The sequence below is a fragment of the Globicephala melas genome, chromosome 1, assembly GCF_963455315.2.
Source record: "Globicephala melas chromosome 1, mGloMel1.2, whole genome shotgun sequence".
Taxonomy (NCBI): Eukaryota; Metazoa; Chordata; class Mammalia; order Artiodactyla; family Delphinidae; genus Globicephala; species Globicephala melas.
In genome coordinates this window covers 106,123,526-106,137,223 of record NC_083314.1, presented here as the reverse complement: position 1 = coordinate 106,137,223, position 13,698 = coordinate 106,123,526, and the positions used below count along the sequence as shown (strand labels likewise).

Genomic DNA, 13,698 nt, shown 5'->3' with positions numbered 1-13,698 from the left:
GGCAAAATTTCATTCTTTTTTTGGTTTGGCTGAGTTATATTTCATTGTATACAGGAGATATATGTATATAATATTATATATACCACATATTCTTTATGCATTCATCTATCAGTGGACACGTAGGTTGTTTTCATATTTTGGCTATTGTAAAAAGTGCTGCAGTGAATATTGGGGTGCATATGTTTTTCTAATAAGTGTTTTTGTTTGGGTAAAAATCCAGAAGTGAAATTCCTGGGTCATACAGCAATTCTATTTTTTACTTTTTGAGAAACCTCCATACGGTTTTCCATATTGATTGCACTAATTTACAATCCCACTAACAGTACCCAGGGTTCCCTTTTCCCACATCATAGCTAACACTTGTTATTTATTGTCTTTTTGATGATAGCCATTCTGACAGGTGTGAGGTGATATTTCACTGTGTTTTTTTTTTTATATATAAATTTATTTAATATTTGGCTGTGTTGTGTCTTCGTTGCTGTGCGCAGGCTTTCTCTAGTTGCTGCAGGCGGGGGCTGCCCTTCGTTGCGGTGCGCGGGCTTCTCATTGCGGTGGCTTCTCTTGCTGCGGAGCACGGGCTCTAGGCTCGCGGGCTTAGATGCTCCGCGGTATGTGGGATCTTCCCGGACCAGGGCTTTTGAACCCGTGTTCCCTGCATTAGCAGGCGGATTCTTAACCACTGCGCCACCAGGGAAGCCCTCTCACTGTGTTTTGATTTGCATTTCTCTGACGATTAGTGATGTTGGCATCTTTTTATGTGTCTATTGGCCACCTTCTTTGGAAAAATGTCTATTCAGGTCCTCTGCCTACTTTTAAATCAGGTTGTTTGTTTTTTTGATGTTGAGTTGTATGAGTTCTTTGTATGTTTTCAATATATATTTTTTCAATATATATTTTCAATAGTCCCTTATCAGATACATCATTTGCAAATATCTTTTTGCTTTGTTGATAGTTTCCTTTTCTGTGCAAAAGATTTTTAGTTTTATTTAGTTCCATTTGTTTGTTTTTGCTCTTGTTTCCCTCGCCCGGTTTTCAAAGCCAGGCATTCTGAGGGCTCATCTTCCTAGTACTTGACCCCCATGTTGGGGAGCCTGAAGTGGGGTTGGGACTTCTCGCTCCTTGGGGAGAACCTCTATGATTGTGAAATTCCTCCAGTTTGTGAATTACTGACCTGGGAGTGTGGGTCCTGACTATACTATGTCTGTGCCCCTCTTACCCATCTTGTTGTTCCTTATTAATATCTTTAGTTGTGTTAATCTCTTCTGGTAGTCTTCATGTCGTTCTCATAGATAGTTACTCTGTAAGTAGTTGTAATGTTGGTGTGCCCATGGGAGAAGGTGAGTTCAGGGTCATCCTACTGTGACATTTCAGCCACACCCCCCATATTGGCTGGTTTTTAATCAGAGTCTGCTTTACTTTTCTCCCCCATTTGACACTGTCCACTACCATGGCTTGATGGTCTCTCCTCTCTGATCTTTTCAAATACCAGTGTCTAAGGTCCTCCTATTTCTTTGATAATTCTTATCTTGGGCTCCCTAACAGGTTTAGATGTTGTTGACTTCCTTGAACCTTTTCTTTTCTTTCTGATATGCTTATCTGAATGCCTCATCCATTCTCTTGGCTTCATTTATAGATGTGTAGAAACCTTCCCTGGAAAGGTCTAATTGCTATTGTTTTGTTCACGGGCATTTCATTTTGTCAAAGACTTAGCTTATTTTCAATAATTTATTTCTTTATTTTGTATTAATTTTTATTGGAGTATAGTTGCTTTACAACATTGTAAAGCAACAGTTTCTGCTGTACAGCAAAGTGAATCAGTTATATGTATACATATATCCCCTCTTTTTGATTTCCTTCCCATTTCGGTCACCAGAGATTATTTTCAATAATTTAATTGTTTTACAGACAAATATTGTATCTTCCCCAATTTTAGCTTTGTTGACAGAACACCCTGAAAAACTTCTATGTCAGGACATTGAAACGGGGTGTTTTTGTTTTTTCCTAAAATGTTTAGTTATTTTTTTCCTAAAAGGTCTTTTCCTCAAAAGTGCATTTTAGGACCCGCATGCAGTGAATTAAGAAGCCACTAGAGGGCGCCAGCCACTTACACAATGACTGAGTAACGGGTCCCCTCCTTCCCTGTTCTGAACTGTTTCTAAATCAGAAAAGTCAAGTCTTCTTGGTAAAAGCCTCAGTTAGTATGTTTATATTCTCTGTCGTTTGTGATTTGTACTGCTATACAAGCATGAAGGCAGAGATAGTTATGGCCACACATACTTCTCCCCAGCATAAAAATTGCTTCTATGCCCTTCACTACAGGGCAGAATGACCAGTTCAGAGTTAGATTTCTTTCTCAGCTTTTCTTTGCATGCCCCTCTGCCATGTTTTTCCCCCTCAGCTGTGAAGTTTATCATATTCTTGTATTGCTCAACTGAATGGCTGTAATTATGTTAATTGACTTTAAAGTGGTCAAATTTCTTTTTCCACCTTTCTCTGTTTCTGTTTTTCTATCTTCCCTCTCCTTCCATCATATATTCCCAAGTATATTTTCCTGATTATTTTTTAATTTTTCAAATATTTTACTCCTGAAAGCAATGTTACAAGAAATGGGAAGGTCATGGTATACAAAACTCTAGGAGTAAGAACAGCCTTAACGTAGGAATGAGGTGGAACCAGAATCTGCCTGCTTGCTATAAACCTCCTTTGGGGCTGGTCTTCCATAGCAGGCGAGGGTGAATGTGGTACCTCATCATCCAGACAGAAAAGATATCTCTCCAAGTCTTTATAGAGGAGAAGAGTAAGCAAGATGGGTGGCTCTGAAGCATCTGGGAATGTGGTTCACAATAACACACAGAGTTAGCTAAATAAGAAAATCCATGATCATTATGGAGGAAAGATCAAAGAGTCTGTAAACTCAAGCAAATATAAGAGCTGCCACATTGGTGAGACCCAAAATCCATTTAGATCAGTTTTCATGCTTGAAATAATGTCACAAAGAAAGTTTTGTGGGAAGGTAGAAAAGTTTCATATTGTGACTCCCTCAAAATGTCCCTAAAGCATGTTTGTCTTTATAATCCACTACAATTGTTCATCCCTGAAGTATTTAAATTCTTTTGGCTAGTCTTCCATTTCAGTTTATAAATCCTCTTGGGATTAGAAGCTCCTTATGTTACTAGTCATTTATTTATTTTAAAAAAGCATTACTGTGCACTTACTTCATGGCAGGCACTGTTTTATATATGTCTTGAGAATACAAAGATGACAAGACAGAATCCCCTCATGCTTGAAAAGATTATCATAGTGAGAAAGATACCCTAATAAATAAAGTGTAAAGTAGTAATCTTGTCCTAAATCACCTTTTGCAAGGATGCTTTCTTCGTCTAATATTCTAGAATTTATAGAATAAATCCAAGCAGACTCTTTGTCAACAAAAGTACACTACAAATACATCACTTTTATTTTTGAGATGTAAGTTTTTAATGCATGTAAGAGTTCTTCCTTTCTTTTCTGATTCTAAACTTCAGTCATTTTTCAATATGCCTACAATGTACCAGGCACTGTGCTAGGATACAAATATGAATATGACATTGCCTCTGACTCTTCAAGTTGTTTATTTTACATCTCCTCTCTCCTTAAACCTCCAGCACTTCATCTTCCCTCACTTTCAACTGGTGATCTCACTTTACACTTCATTGAAGGAACAGAAGCCATCAGGCAATAATTACTACATCTTCTCACCACCAAATACTTGTACTCCCTCCTTTCACGATGAAGAAGCATACCCTGTCCTCTCTAGGGCACTGGATTGCATGCCTGCCTAGTTGAAGATTCACTCCTGCCATTATCTGACCTCTGTTCTGCGTCATGCCTAAACGCTCCCTAGAGTCCACATTCTTGCCAACTTATGCCCTTCCTTTCACAGTGAACCTTACCAATAATTGCTTATATTGTACTTGCTCTCTCCACTTCCTCAATTCTCTTTCTCTGTTCAACCCACTCCAATTATATTTTCATTGCATTTGTGGAAATGACTGTTGTCAAATCTGTCACCAGTGACTTCGCCTTACCAAATTCAGTATCAGTTCTCAATCCTCTCTAATTTGACCTCTCTGTGGGATTTGGCAGAGATGACCATTTCCTCCTATTTGAAACACATTCTACCATTAGCTTCAACCACATGCTCTCAGTTTTCCTCCTATATCACTGGAGTTGCTTCTGGGTCACTTCTTCCTTTATTCCATCTCTAAATATTAAAGTGCCCTGGGTCTCAATTCTAGAGCCTCTTTTCTTCTGCATTTAAACTCACTCCATAAGTCATTATATCTAGTCTCGTTGCTTTAAACACAATTTATATGCTGATGAATTACAGAATTATGTGTCTAACTCTGTTCTCTCCCTAGATCTCCACTCCTGAATATCCAGCTGCCTTCTTACATCTCCATTTATGTCTCTTAGTGTATCTGAACTAGAACAAGACCAAAACAGAATTATTGGTCTCCCTTCAGAGTTTTTTCCTATCACAGTCTTTTCCATCTTGGATGAAGCATCCTCACTCACCCAGTGCTTCTTCTCACCACCCCATGTCCAATCCATCAGCAAGTCTTACTAGCCTTGGAAGTTCCTCTCCAAGGCTTCTGAGACCTGCAGAGCTTTCTGGACTCATCCGTTACACTCCTACCTTGTTCACTGCATTCTGACCACATGGGCTTGCTTTATAGTCCTCATTAATGCCAAATGCATTTCTGTCTCAAGCTTTAGCTCTTATTGTTCCCTATGCCTAGAACACTCTTCCCACAGAGCTCTTCCCGTGGCTGACTCCTCACCATTCACTTCCCAGAGTTATCCATGCAAATGTTGTCTCCTCTCTACTCTATCCAAAGTACTCTGCCCACCCACTGCCTACCCCCAAAATTATTGTATACCCCATCACCCTGTGTTATTTTTTCATAAGACTTACCATTACCTGAAAGTATTTATTTGTCCACATTTTTGGTTTCTCTTCTCACCAGAATGTAAGGCAAAAGGAATGGCTCTCATGTGTTTTACTCACCCCTGCATCCCCAGTGTCTGGCATATAGAGATGCTTAATAAACAATTATTAAGTGAACGAAAAATGGAATTAATGAATGGGAAGACAGGAAAGCCAGCATATAACAACCTTCAGTGATATGAACTGTGACAGAGATGACCAACCAAGGAAATGATCCATGAAGATAAGTAGCTATCTAATTGCTAGATAGTTTTTATATACCTTGAAAATGTAAGCTTGTATTTTTATTATTCAGATCTTTTTTAAAACTCTTTTTTTATTGAATGAAAGATTCAAGTTCTATAGTACTTTATAATTTTCAAAAGTTTCACACATGATTTTATATAATCCCATAATAACCCATTTTTTGAGTCCCCGACCCCTTTATTGCCCCTCCCCCCTTCCCTCTCCCCACTGGTAAACATCTAATTTGTTCTCTATATCTGTGAGTCTGCTTCTTTTTTGTTTTATTCATTAGTTTGTCATATTTTTTAGATTCAACATATAAGTGATATATAGTATTTGTCTTTCTCTGTCTGACTTATTTCACTTAGTATAATGCCCTCCAAGTCCATCCATGTTGCTGCAAATGGCAAAATTTCATTCTTCTTTATAGCTGGGTAGTATTCCATTGTGTGTGTGTGTGTGTGTGTGTGTGTGTGTGTGTATCTCACATCTTCTTTATCCATTCACCTGTTGATGTACACTTAGGTTGCATCCATACCTTGGCAATTGTAAATAATACCGCTATGAACCTTGGGGTGCATGTATCTTTTCAAATTAGTATTTCTGGGTTTTTTTCAGATATATACCCAGGAGTGGAATTGCTGGGTCATATGTTAGTTCTATTTTTAGTTTTTTGGGACGTCTCCATACTGTTTTCTACAGTGGCTGCCCCAGATTTACATTCCCACCAACAGTGTTCCCTTTCCTCCACATTCTCACCAACATTTGTTATTTGTGTTCTTTTTGATGATAGCCATTCTGACAGGTGTGAGGTGATATTTCATTGTGGTTTTAATTTTCATTTCCCTGATGATTAGTGATGCTGAGCATATTTTCATGTGCCTGTTGGCCATCTGTGTTTCCTCTTTGGAAATATGTCTATTCAATCCTTCTGCCCATTTTTAAATAGGGTTGTTTGGTTTTTTTGATGTTGAGTTGTATGAACTGTTTATATATGTTGGATATTAACCCCCTATCAGTCATATCATTTGCAAATATCTTCCCCCATTCAGTAGGTTGCCTTTTTGTTTTATTGATGGTTTCCTTTGCTGTGCAAAAGCTTTTAAGTTTAATTAGGTCCCATTTTTATTTTTGCTTTTGTTTCCTTTGCTTTAGGAGATGGATCAAAAAAAAAAATTGCTACGATTATATTGAAAAGTGTTCCACCTATGTTTTCCTCTAGGAGTTTTATAGTATCTGGTCTTACATTTAGGTCTTTAATTCACTTTGAGTTTATTTTTGTATATGGTGTTAGAGAATGTTCTAATTTTACTTTTGTACAAGTAGCTGTCCAGTTTTCCCAGCACCATTTATTGAAGAGACTGTCTTTTCTTCATTGTATATTCAGATCTTGAATATTTAAAGATAGCTAAACTAACACTTTTCATACAGGAAAACACCCCTTTCCACTTTTCAGCTCCATTTGATTCTTCCAAATTTAGGCTCGTATCTCATTTCTCACCCCCTTTTCAGGCTTATACAACATATTCTTCACAAAAACAACAGCAAGGGCTTCCCTGGTGGCGCAGTGGTTGAGAGTCCGCCTGCCGATGCAGGGGATACGGGTTCGTGCCCCGGTCCGGGAAGATCCCACATGCCGCCGAGCGGCTGGGCCCGTGAGCCATGGCCGCTGAGCCTGCGCGTCCGGAGCCTGTGCTCCGCAACGGGAGAGGCCACAACAGTGAGAGGCCCGCGTACCGCAAAAAAAAAAAAAAAAAAAAAAAAAAAACAACAGCAAATGAATAGTTAGGATTATTTGTATCTTTGATATGCTATAGTTAAATGATGTTTTGGACTTTAATTGTAGGACAGTTGCTTTCAAGATTTCTGTGAAATACTCTGATAGTCACCTCAAAATTATTAAATGTATTTTAAGAAAATTATCAAAGAGTGTCATATATTATGATCTTTAGGTCTTCCTTTATTTTTCAGTCAGGTTTACTGAGGAATAATTTATATATAGTAAATTCAGTTCTATGAATTTTGACGATGATATACAGTCATGTAACCACCTCCACAATCAAGATATAGAACACTTCCATCATCTCAAACTTTCCTCATGCGTCTTTGTAATCTATTACCTTCCCCCATCCCTTGTCTACCACTGATTTGTTTTCTGTTCCTGTAGTTTTGTCTTTTCCAAAATGGAATAATATAGTATATATCCCTTTGAGTTTTTGATAATGCATCAGTAGTTTGTTCTTTTTTATTGCTGAGTAGTATTTCACTATATGACTGCACTATATTTATTCATTTATATCTTTCTGTGCTAACTACATTTTGAGGTATTAAAGCCTGAAATATGATTTTCTGGAAGACATCTTGGGTTTACGAAATAAATGTTTATTGAGCCTCTCCTATGTGCCTGTGGATTCTAAGGTGAATAAGATGCAGTTCTCTTTTGAAGGAGAAATAACAGAGCAGGTAAAAGAACAGGATGTGAGCTTCTTGTTGTTTTTAGAAAGGATCTAATAGAGGGCAAGTTTTGTTAGACTGAAAACTGTTTGAAACATAATCACATATAGTATTTAACTATGGAATGATTTCACAAATCTATTTTTTAGTTCTCTTTACACACTTTATTGTGTGTTCAATGTCCCAATTAAAATCTTAAGATAGGATAATACAGTAATTGAGGACACAAACTTTAGACCCAGAGGAACATGGATTCATTTATTGTGTTCACTGCTTCTTAGGTGCTGTGGACATTTGTTGTTGTTTTTTTCCATAACAGCAACCCCTATTCTTGTGGGAAGTGCTCCCTCAAACTGTGATTCTCATGGAAGCTGCCAAACATTAGGCACTGACTCCATGTGTCCTGGACCCTCTTGATTTCCTAGCTCAGCTCTCCCTTCTCTTCCCGCCACATTTGTACGTGGTTACCAGACCCTTCAGTGTCTGTTTTTTGACTGATTCAGAAACAACAGAACATAATAATACTATGGGCCAGAAACTTTGCTAAACCTTTTAATACATTATCTTATTTAATTGTGACAGCCACAGCATAGTCATAATGCAGTGACTGTTATTATCCACATTTTTCACACAAGGAAAAGAGTGAAAAGAGTGTAGAGATGTTTATGAAAGTCACATGGCTGGTATGTGGTAGGGCCAGCTCCCTTCAAAGCCTTTGCTCATAACCATAGGATTGTGGCTCAGAAGCCAAAACCCCACTCCTAATCAGGACATGTCCAGCAGGGTCTCAGGTCTCCTGCTCCATGGGTGGGGTGGTGGTGTCAGTGGTGGTATTCAATATCCTGTTTTATCTCCACTATGTTTTCGCTTTACTGGCATCATGGATTCTGTAAGTCTTGTTAAATACTGGGTAGTTTTCACTATTATTTTTAGCTCATTCAGCATTTACCAGAGTGCCACAGCCTTGTGATCATAGCGTTTGAGAGCTTCAATATGACATTTACCTCTTTCAAACTAGACATGATCCATCTACTCTGTCTGTGGTTTGGGGGTGTCTTAATTTCCCCTGTTGTAGATATTTCCTCCAGGCTTTTATTGCTTTGTTACTTCTCTTTGGAGTTGCAAAATTTTTTCAATGACGTTGGGTTAATTTCTTTCATTTTGCTTAATCTTCTGGATGCCTCTCTTTTTGTAGCTTAAATTTTGGGGGGACAGATCTGCTGAACTAGTATCCTGCCTATTACACTACAATAGACTGAATGTTTATTTCCTCCTCCCAATTCATATGTTGAAATCCTAATCCCTAAGGTGATGGTATTAGGAGATGGGGTCTTTGGGAGGTCATGAGGGCAGAGCACTCATGAATGGGGTTAGTGCTCTTATAAGAACGACCCCTTTACCCTTCTGCCATGTATGGGTACAGTGAAAAGAGGACTGTCTATAGAAGGTGGCCCCCTCACCAGACACTGAATCTGCCAGTGCCTTGATCTTGGACTTCCCAGCCACCAAAACTGTAAGAAACAAATTTTTATTGTTTATAAGCCACCCAGTGTATGCTATTTTGTTACAGCAGCCCAAAAAGACTAAGACATATACTTAGAGCAGTGTTATTCAAACTCAAGGACACGACTCATTAGTGAGTTGTGAAATCAATTTGGTATGTTGTGACCAGCATTCTAAAAACACAAAAAAGAATTGAAAATATCAGGATGTATCATATATATTAAGGATTAATATAGTTTTGTGAAACTTTTGTTTCAATTGTATCTGTTGCAATGTAAAATATATTTCTTACTGTAAGTAATGGTCGAAAAAGTTTGAAATGACCATCCTAATGGATCCTCCTCTTTGGAATGTCTCAAATTTTATCCCAAAGAAAGATTATTTTTTCATTCTTCCTTCTGTGGCTCAAGTAAACCGCAAATAATTGCATTTACTATATTTCACAGTTGAGCTAATTATCTGAAGAATTGAAGAATAGCCTATAAGTATCCTAAATCTATGTCACTTTATGATATAAAAAAAGCATTTCATCTCAGATGGAAAATTATTGATAGCTTCCATAAAGTGCTTAGAACATTTCTTATCAATAGAGTCACAGATGTAGAAAAACTTATAGTTACCAGGGGGGAAAGAGGGGGAGGGACAAATTGAAAGATTGGGATTGACATATATACACTACTATATATAAAATAGGTAACTAATAAGGACCTACTGTATAGCACAGGGAACTCTACTTAATACTCTGTAATGACCTATATGGGAAAAGAATCTAAAGAGTGGATATATGTATATGTATAACTTATTCACTTTGCTGTACAGCAGAAACTAACACAACATTGTAAATCTACTATACTCCAGTAAAAAAAAAAATTGCTTATCCCCAAAGACAATGCACTCAATTTGTGCCCTGTCCTCAGAGATTTCCCCGCCACCAATTCCATATTCCAGGGAGAGGGAATCTGATGGGCCCGGCTTAGGGCCGGTGTTAACCCGGGTGCAATCAATAATGGCAGAGGTGAAGTGAGAGTTAAGGGGTGGTGCAATCTAGTGCCTATAAGCAGGAGCTATGGACAGAGTGGCCATTTAAAACTATGCCTCCTATGAGGATATGGAGAGAAGGGAACACTTGTACACTGCTGGTGGGAATGTAAGTTGGTGCAGCCACTGTGGAAAACAGTATGGAGATTTCTCAAAAAACTAAAAATAGAACTAACATATGACCCGGCAATTATGCTCCTGGGTGTATATTTTAAAAAAACCCAAAATACTAATTCAAAAAGATACATACACCCCAATGTTCATAGCAACATTATTTACAATTGCCAAGACATGGAAGTAACCTAAGTGTCCATCAACAGATGAATGGATGAAGAAGATGTGGTATATACATAAAATGGAATACTACTTGACTATAAAAAGGAATGAAATTTTGCCATTTCCAGGAACATGGATGAACTTGGAGGGTATTATGCTTAGTGAAATAAGTCAGAGAAAGACAAATACTGTATGTTATCACTTATATATGGAATATAAAAAATATAACAAACTAGTGAATGTAACAAAAAAAACCTAGTGGTTACCAGTGGGCAGAGGGAAGGGAGGAGGGGCAAAATAAGGGTAGGGGATTAAGAGTTAAAAACTGTTATGTAAAAAAAAAAACAAAAACCTGTTATGTATAAAATAAGCTACAACGATATGTTGTACAACGTGGGGAATATAGCCAATATTTTATAACTATAAATAGAGTATAACCTTTAAAAATTGTGAATCACTAAATTGTATACCTATAACTTATATAATACTACACATTGACTATACTTCAATTTTTTAAAACTGGAAAAAAACTCCAAAACTATGCCTCCTAAATATGGCATCTGAGTAACTTTTCTCTCAATGTTTGTTGAGGATACCCTGATGATGTGTCAAAATTTGGTCATCAGTCCAGTTATTAGGATCATTCCAATACAGAAACTTCTGAGGCTAAAAGGGATCATCCTATACTTGAGTTAACCTTCAATTAAGAGCATGAGTGATTGGGGCTTATACAAACTGGTCCCACTTAGTTCCACAGGGCAGGTCTGAGTGCCTCTAAATAAAAGGACTAGAGTCTGAGCAGCAACGCCCACTGGGAGCTAACTCTGGAGCTCTGAGGCCCAAATGCAGACCTAACCTGGGCTCTAACTTCTGCCCATAAATTTAACAAACCAAGGCCCATCCCAACTTTCCATTGAGTAGGTCTTAAAGCCTTCTGAAAAGATGGCTCAGGGCTTCCCTGGTGGTGCAGTGGTTAAGAATCTGCCTGCCAATGCAGGGGACACAGGTTCGAGCCCTGGTCTGGGAAGATCCCACATGCCGTGGGGCAGCTAAGCCTGTGCGCCACAACTACTGAGCCAGTGCACTAGAGCCCGCAAGCCACAACTACTGAGCCCACATGCCACAGCTACTGAAGCCCACACACCTAGAGCCCGTGCTCCACAACAAGAGAAGCCACCACAACGAGGAGTAGCCCCTGCTCGCTGCAACTAGAGAAAGCCCATGCGCAGCAATGAAGACCCAAGACAGCCAGAAATATAAATAAATAAATAAATAAGGTGGATTCATAGTTGTTTTTTTTTTTTGCTGCTCCACGCAACTTGTAGGATCTGTTTCCCAACCAGGGATTGAACCTGGGCCATGGCAGTGAAAGTGCTGAGTCCTAACCACTGGACCGCCAGGGAACTTCCGATTCATGTTTTTCTGTAATCAAACCATTCAAAATAATATATTTTTGAACACCTCTTAAATATATGCCAGGCATTATGCTAGGCACTGAGCACACAGCATTAAACAGACAATTGAAAACAGTTGTCTGTATTCACCATATCTAATTCTTCTCCTCGTTTTCTCTTTTAAACCTACTGTCATAAAGCTTTTCTCTACACTATCCCTCTGACTCTGGTTTTGTCCTGGTCACCAGTAACTGATGTCTCCGTTGTCGAATCCAGTGGTCAATCCTCAGTCCTCCTTTACTTGACCTACCAGCAGCATTTCACATTGTTGCCTACTCCCTGCTCCTTGAAATGTTTTCTTCACTTGGCTTCAGAGACACTACACCCTCTTGGTCTTCTTTTCTAGATGAGAGAGGGGTGGCATCCCTCTGTCCCCTCCATTTCCTTAAGGAAACTATGCCAGATCAAAAGGTACGTGCAAACCACAGATTGAAGTGTTGGACGACTTTAAAAGGGAGTTATGGAATCATTCCTTTTATGCTTTCAGTACTTTATTAAGGTATAATTTGTAAACAGGAAGATGCACAAACCTGACTTTTAACAGGCATATATACCAGTGTAACTAACACTCAGATCAAGATATATCACCTCAGAAAGTTCCTTTGTGCCCCTTTCCAGTCACCTCAACCCAAAGGCAACCATTTTTCTACTTTCTATCATCAAAGATGAGTTTTGCCTATTCTTGAATTTCATATAAAGGGAGTAATGCAGTGTATACTATTTTTGTCATGTGTTTCTTTCACCCACATGGTTTTTAGATCCGTCCATGTTGTTGCACGTACCAGTAGTGTGTTCTTTTTTATTGCCGAGTGGTATGCCACTGTATGAACATACTGCAGTTGTTTCCTCACTCTGTTGATGGACAAGTAGGTTGCTTCCTGATTTGGGCTACTATAAATAAAGCTACTGTTAACATTTGCCTTTTTGCTGACATATGCTTTTCTTTTGGGTGTCTGGAAGTGGAATTGCTGGGTCATAAGGTAGGTGTATGTTTAACTTTATAAAAAACTGCCAAACAGTTTTCCAAAGCAGTTGAGCCACTTTACACTCCCACCAGCACCGTGCAGGAGTTCCAGCCGTTCCACATTCTGGCCACAGCATATTAATGGAGAGGGCCAGGCCTTCCTCTGCTCCACCAGCTTGTCCCCTCAGTCTCCCTGTGAACTACTGCACTGAAGGACTGGACAACTTTCAAAGGGAGTTATGGAGCCAGTCATTCACATATTAGTCATTCTGGTGGGTGTATAGTGGTGTCTCATTGTGGTTTTAATTTGAATTTTTCTGGTGACAGGTGATGTTGAGCAAGACCATTCGAATATCTTCTTTATGAAATAATGGTTTAAATTTTTTGCCTATATTTATAATTCTGTTAAACTTATTGTTGAGTTGTAGGACTCTGAATATGACTCCTTTGTAAGATATATGTACTATGAATATTTTCTCCTGGTTTATGGCTTTCTTTTTTACTTTCTTAATGACATATTTTAATGAGCTAAAATCTTAAATTTTGAAAAAGTAAAGCTTATCAGATTTTTCATTTATGGACAATTACTTACGTGTCCTGTCTAAGAAAGCTTTGTCTGTGCCAAGGCACTGTCGTTTTTCCCCTGTTTTCTCTTAGGACATTGGTTTTCATATTTAGCTTTACAATGCTGATTCAAAAGACCATCATCAGTCCCTTGGATTACTGCAGCTGCTGCTTAACTTGTCTCCTTGCTTCCATCCTTGTTCTCCCTATGGTCCCTTCTCAAGCCGGCA

At 38.5% G+C, this 13,698-nt stretch overlaps 1 protein-coding gene across 1 annotated transcript in view; it reads left to right on the top strand.

Annotated features, from left to right (window-relative positions):
* Positions 1–5,082, top strand: part of CCDC18 (coiled-coil domain containing 18) — a 140,697-nt gene extending 135,615 nt beyond the window's left edge. Inside the window, exon 31 of the mRNA XM_030868681.3 lies at positions 5,010–5,082. The gene's annotated coding sequence lies outside the window, so the exon portion shown is untranslated. The remainder of the gene's footprint in view (positions 1–5,009) is intronic.
* The last annotated feature ends 8,616 nt before the right edge of the window (positions 5,083–13,698 follow it).